The sequence below is a fragment of the Sapajus apella genome, unplaced genomic scaffold (genome assembly GCF_009761245.1).
Source record: "Sapajus apella isolate SASKATOON/1434 unplaced genomic scaffold, GSC_monkey_1.0 scaffold11, whole genome shotgun sequence".
Classification (NCBI taxonomy): Eukaryota; Metazoa; Chordata; class Mammalia; order Primates; family Cebidae; genus Sapajus; species Sapajus apella.
The window spans coordinates 41539658-41546146 of NW_022436951.1; the positions used below are offsets into that span (position 1 = coordinate 41539658).

At 63.6% G+C, this 6489-nt stretch overlaps 1 protein-coding gene across 1 annotated transcript in view; it reads left to right on the forward strand.

Moving 5' to 3' along the window:
- Positions 1 to 6489, forward strand: part of LOC116552202 (probable palmitoyltransferase ZDHHC11B) — a 21619-nt gene that overhangs the window by 2557 nt on the left and 12573 nt on the right. The window lies entirely within an intron of this gene.

The window sequence follows — 6489 nt, forward strand, 5'->3', positions numbered from 1 at the left end:
GTCTGGGGCTGGGGGTGGCCGTCTGGGGCTGGGGGTGGCCGTCTGGGAGTGGGGGTGGCCGTCTGGGGCTGGGGGTGGCCGTCTGGGGCTGGTAGTGGCCGTCTGGGAGTGGCCATCTGGGGCTGGGAGTGGCCGTCTGGGGCTGGGAGTGGCTGTCTGGGGCTGGGAGGGCTGGCCAGGTTGTGAGTAAAAGACTTTGTGTCCCCCATCTGCTCCTTGGCCTCCCCAGGCCTAGGGGATTTAGGGAAGTGGTTCTCACGGTTCTCACTTCCCAAGAGGAGGCCTTTACTGAGAGGCCTTGAGTGTGCCCAGTCACCAGTGTGGGGGTTCTGTGGGAGTCTAAGGCCATGCCTGGACACGTGTGGGCATCAGGATTTGACAGTGGCAGGGCTGGAATGTGGCAGCTCGTGTCTCCACCCAGCACACACTGCCAGCCTGGCACCCCTCCTCCTGTCAGGACAGATTGTCATTCTGAGTGGTGACCTGTCTCTGCCAGGCCTGAGGTATACCTCTGCTGGCATCGCCAGGTCCCCTGGCACTAACCCAGCTTCTGCTGTCACTGGCCTCCGAGTTCTCCACCTGCAGCCCCAGCCCCCACACCCTCAGAGCCTGGGTCCCTGCAGCTGTTCCTTGGGAGGGTAGGCCGGGTCCCTGCCCCTGCCAGTCCAGAGCAGTGCACAGGGGTAGACTCTGGGCCTCTGAAGTGTGTTGCTTTCCGTTGCAACCCTTGCCTGAATCACAGTTACGCAGCGGTGTAAAATGCTGTGTTTCCATCTGTGATTCCATCGCATGGCCCCGTGCACGCTCTGCAGAGGGCGGCGCCCTGCCCCGCTGCCCCGCTGCCCCGCTGCCCCGCCCGCCGTCTCTCTCTCTCCACCAGCATCACCGGGTGGCTGCGGCGCATCCTGGGGCCGTCACAAAGCACCGCAAACAGGGTGCCTGCACCAGCAGACGCTTCTGGTCTCACAGTTCTGGGGATCTGGCAACGGGTGCGGGCCTGTTCCCCGGGAAGCTGCTGGAGGGAACAGTCTGGCCACGCTCTGTGGCTCTTCTCCAGTTTACGCCGCCTTTCCTCTGCATGTCTGCTGCCGTTCACTTCCCGTTTTCGTAAAGACGCCAGTCACTGGAGTAGCCCCCACCCCCAAAACTACCTTGGCCTAACTGGTCATCTGCAAAGACCCTATTTCCAAGTCACGTCACATCCACAGGTGCAGGGCTTGGGCTTGGACCTGTGTGTGGGATGATTCAACCCTCAGCACCTGGCTACTTACTTCATGCCTTCTGAATCCGTTCCCTCCATTCTCCCTTCCGCCTGAGGCTCGGCCTTGTTTCGGCTCTGTGTTCCCGCCGTGTCTGCCTCTGAGCTGTCACCTGCTCTCTGGTAGGTGAACCCTCTGTGGTCCCCCTGTACCCGCACTGCACACCTGGACCTCTGTTTCTCAAGGAGCCCCAGCCCGGCCCTCGGTGGCCTAGCCCTCCTCCATGCTGCCCCTCCCTCTGGCCGGCACTGAGCTCAGGATGGGTCCCTGGCTACACTCAGCGACCCCTCAGGTCCCTGGGCCAGCAGCATGTGGCCTTGCATTGTGGCCACTGGAGGGTGCCCACGCTATGTGGCACCTGCAGAGACCGGGTGTGTCTGAGAAGTGACCGCCCAGGCCCAGTGGCTGCAGCCCCTGACCCCAGGGGAGGTCAGAGTCCAGGTCAGGATCAGAATCAGGGTGAGGGACGCTGTGTTGTGGAGACCAGGGAAGAAATGGAATAAAGACCCCTGGTTAGGCAGACATTTGACTGCCAGGCGCGGCCTGCTGTCCAGCAGCCTCATGCATGGACCCTTCCGGAGCACGCAGTGGTGCAGGCGCCCACATATGTTCTTCTGCAGAGGGAAACAGGCTCCACTGTCGCTGCTGCATCCACAGGGCCCATTGCGTGGAAGGGGTTGGAATCTGTGTAGCTGTTTAATCTGGAGAAATCTCTTCCCAGCAAAGTCCTGTGGCCCAGAGCGGCACGGGCTTGGCAGCACAGCAGGAAGTTCGCCAGCACTGAGTGGTGCTGTGCCTTCGGCCACACGTGTCAGCTTCGAGTCCCATGGGGATTGACAGGACGGCAAGACTTGGCCGCGCTGGGCACCAGGAGCAGGGGCTGTGGCTTGCTCTGCGCCCCCTCGCTTCCAGCCTGCAGAACTGGGCGGGGAAAGGTTAACAAAGGGCGCGGGGCGTGTGTCCTGGGCTGGCGCGGCTGCACTGTTTATTTACAAAATACAGATTGTTGCTAGGGGAGGTTCCGGCGTAGCTGCAGTGCTCATGACAGCTTGAGCCCAAAACTTCCAGAGGGCAGGCAGTTTGCATGATGAAAGGGAGACGTGTACGCTGCTTCTTTTGCTTCTGATTGCTCACTGGAACATGAAACACCACCGGGATACCGGGATAAAATTAAATGTGAAAGTAAAGGCAGAGAAAGTTGAGAACAGGGTGCCTGTGTCACCTCCGTCCCGGGCTCCCCGCCAGCTCAGGGAGGGTTACCCAGGTGGGTGAAGGGCAGTGGCTAGCTAGGTCAGCCTGGGCAAAACGTGGCCAACTTAAGGTCACCAGCATCATTCCTGTGGGTGACGGGTGTCCCGGGAGGACGACCCAAGCTCACACGCAGAGCGTGGACCTCACTGGCCAACGCGCAGCTGAGGAACAGCGGAGCACCGCAGCGTGCGGTGAAAGATCTGCTTCAACCCGGTTCTGGTGCAAAAAGCTTTGTGTCCCAGGGAACTGTCTGGGGGAGTCGCTGCCCCAGAATCTCTAGGGGTATTCTGGCAGCTGAACGCTTTTGTCCCTGGGCAGATGCCTTCAGGGCGGCTCCCTGGCCCCGGCGCCTCCAGGTTTGGGAACCGGCTCTGGGACGGGCTCGGACAGCTCCTCGGGGTTTGCCTGGCAGGGTCAGGCTCAGGACAGCCCTGAGCTCCTCCACATGGGGGTCACCGGGTCCTGGTTAGGGCCACTCTGTCCCCAGGCTGTCTGCTCGTGGTCCCCTGCACCGTCTCCCTGGCGGTGGGCTTGTGTGTGTGATGCCTGGAGGGGTGAGGCTGCTGCTGAGGGCCTGGGTGGGTCTCCTCAGCCTGAGCTTCACCTGCTGCCCAGGCAGAGGCCCCGCCTGGCCCCACCCTCCCCGCCTGCCGGTTTCCAGTGAAGGAAGTGCTGCTCCAGCTCCACAGAGGAAGGGGCTGCCCCCCGGCCACTGCACAGCTTCCTGCCCCGTCTCATTGTCCTCAGCTGCCACCCACTAGCCTCCCAAGGCTCTGGATGTGCTCCCCGTTGCCCCAGCAACCACACAAACAGTGCTGCGTCCCCGGCTCAGCATGCAGGGAGCGGGTGCAGGAGACAGCGGCCAGGAGGCAGGCTTGGTCACGTCGCTGTCACCAGCTGTAGTGAGCCCTGCGCCTGGCCCCACTGACCTACACCCTTGACGGCCCCTGCAGCCTCACTCCCCAGCCAGGCGGGCCCACTGCAGCCCTCTCCTCTAGCATGCTGGGATCAGAGTGGCCACTGCAGGCGTCCGATCAGTCCTGGCCCCATGTGAGTCCCCCAAGGCCTGGCTGGCCCCCCGCGCCACCGTCCAGCTCCGCCTCGCCCCAGCCTGGGCAGCAGCTCCCCAGTCCCATCCTTTTGACATCCAGATTGTTCTTGTCTGTCTTCCTTGTGGCCAAGTCTGCGCCCTCGGAGCCTCATCCCCAACTCATGTCCGCAAGCACCGGGGCCTGGGGCCACATGGGTGCCTGGAAGATGCAGGGTGTGCGGCCCGCCCGCCGAGGCCTTCGGCACCTGTGTTTGGGTTTCAGTCGGAAGCAGCTTCACCCTTAGGCTTCCTGGACATTGCAGCGTATTTCTTACGGGACCCTTGTCAGGGAAGGGCCACTGCACAGAAACCCCAGCCCCTTGCCCCAAGGTGGTTCCAGGAAGAGGCTGAGTGTGATCCCAGCACCGTGGAGCTGTCCAGAGAGGGGCTGGGTTGGGAGGGATGGAGCCCCTGGCCCGGCACAGGACCCACCCTGCTGGCAGCCTTCCTTCTACTGAAATCCCTGCAGGGTCTTTTGCCCCTGGTGCCAAGGAGGACAGCACTGTGTCCCGAGGGCAGGTGGCCTGCGTCTCTATGCCAAACTCAGGCCACACTGTGAGGGCTGCTGGGTCGCCCTGCGGAGCTGTCCGTCAACCCTGAACTCCTGGCTGGAAGGCAGCCCAGGGGCCAGGCAGGGTGATGGGAGGCCCCGTGCTCCACCCCATCTGTTTGGTTGCCATGGGGAGGCTGTGTTGGTCCCAGGGCAAGAGGAGGAGAAAGCCAGGCTCTGAGGGTGGGAGCGGACGTCCCAGTCATGGGAGCCAGCTTCTGCTGGATCCAGGGGACAAAGGCGTTCTCCCCAGGGACCCTGCAGCCAGGCTCCGAGCCACGGGGCCCAAGATAGAGGCCCAGGGTCCCTGAGTGAGTTATCTGGGGTCCTTGAAAGAGTCTGGGGGGTCCTTAAGAGAGTCTGGGGGTTCCTGAGCAGGTTGGGGGTCCCTTAGCAAGTCTGGAGCCCCTGAGAGAGTCTAGGGGGCCCTGAGTCTGGGTCCCTGATGAGTCTTCAAGGGGCCTTAAGTGAGCAATCTGAGGTCTAGAGGGAGTCTGGGGGTGTTCCCCGAGTGAGCTGTCTGGGGTCTAGAGGGAGTCTGGGGGGTCCCTGAGCGAGCCGTCTGGAGTCCTGAGGGAGTCTGGGGGGGCTCCCTGAGTGAGACGTCTGGGGTCTAGAGGGAGTCTGGGGTCTAGAGGGAGTCTGGGGGGGTCCCTGAGTGAGCCGTCTGGGGTCCTGAGGGAGTCTGTGGGGGTCCCTGAGTGAGCCATCTGGGGTCTAGAGGGAGTCTGGGGGTGTCCCTGAGTGAGCCGTCTGGGGTCTAGAGGGAGTGGGTAGGTTGTGCAGCTACCTTCCTCCTCTCCCTGCTCCTGCTGAGTCTGTGCTTCTCTTCTGGTGCTTGCTTCCCCAGGGCTGTAGGGGCTGCACCTGGCCATGTTTACACCTGGGCATCCCTCCTGCAGCTCTGCTCTGTCCCTCAGGTGTAAAGGGTTTTGAGGTCACTGTGCTTGGCTGGCCTGGCTGAGCCTCGGGGCATACAGAGCCTTCTGTGGGGAATTTGCCTGTGTCCAACAAGATAAACCAAAAGGGTTGTGGGGGCAGCCATCCTGGTCCCCACCCCTGCTGGGCACAGTGCTGTGTGTGCAAGGCTGTTGGGCAGCCTCACCTCCTCTGGGCCTGGGGGGAGCAGAGCCAGGTGAGCAGGGCGGTGGGAACAGAGCCAGGTGAACAGGGCTGTGGGTACAGGGCCAGGTCTGCAGGGCCAGGTGTGCAGGGATGTGTGTACAGGGCTGGGTAAGCAAGGCTGAGTGAGCCGGGCTCAGGTGAGCAGGGAAGGTGTGCAGGGCCGGGTGTGCAGGGCTGAGGTGAGCAGGGCTGGGTGAGCTGGGCTCAGGTGAGCAGGGAGTGCAGGGCTCAGGTGTGCAGGGCTCGGGTGAGCAGAGCCGGGTGAGCAGGGCTGGGTGTGCAGGGCTGGGTAAGCAGGGCTGGGAGTGCAGGGCTGAGGTGAGCAGGGCTGGGTGTGCAGGGCTGAGGTGAGCAGGGCTGGGTGTGCAGGACTGGGTGTGCAGGGCTGGGATGCAAGGCTGGGTGAGCAGGGCTGGGTGTGCAGGGCCCGGGTGAGCAGGGCTGGGTGTGCAGGGCTGGGTGTGCAGGGCCCGGGTGAGCAGGGCCCGGGTGTGCAGGGCTGTGTGTGCAGGGCCCGGGTGAGCAGGGCTGGGTGTGCAGGTCTTAGATGAGCAGGACTGGGTGTGCAGGGCTCAGGTGTGTAGGGCTGGGTATGCAGGGCTCAGGTGAGCAGGGCTGTGTGTGCAGGGCTGTGTGTGCAGGGCCCGGGTGAGCAGGGCTGGGTGTGCAGGGCCCGGGTGAGCAGGGCTGGGTGTGCAGGGCTCAGGTGTGTAGGGCTGGGTATGCAGGGCTCAGGTGAGCAGGGCTGTGTGTGCAGGGCTGTGTGTGCAGGGCTCAGGTGTGTAGGGCTGGGTGTGCAGGGCTCAGGTGAGCAGGGCTGTGTGTGCAGGGCTCAGGTGTGTAGGGCTGGGTGTGCAGGGCCCAAGTGAGCAGGGCTGGGTGTGCAGGGCTTTGTGAGCAGGGCTGAGTGTGCAGGGCTGTGTGTGCAGGGCTGTGTGTGCAGGGCCCGGGTGAGCAGGACTGGGTGTGCAGGGCTCGGGTTAGCAGGGCTGGGTGTGCAGGGCTGGGTGTGCATAGCTGGGTGAGCAGGGCTGGGTGTGCAGGACTGGGTGTGCAGGGCTGGTGAGCAGGGCAGGGTGTGCAGGGCTGGGTGTGCAGGTCTTAGATGAGCAGGGCTGGGTGTGCAGGGCTCAGGTGAGCAGGACTGGGTGTGCAGGGCTCAGGTGAGCAGGGCTGGGTGTGCAGGGCTGGGTGTGCAGGGCTGGTGAGCAGGG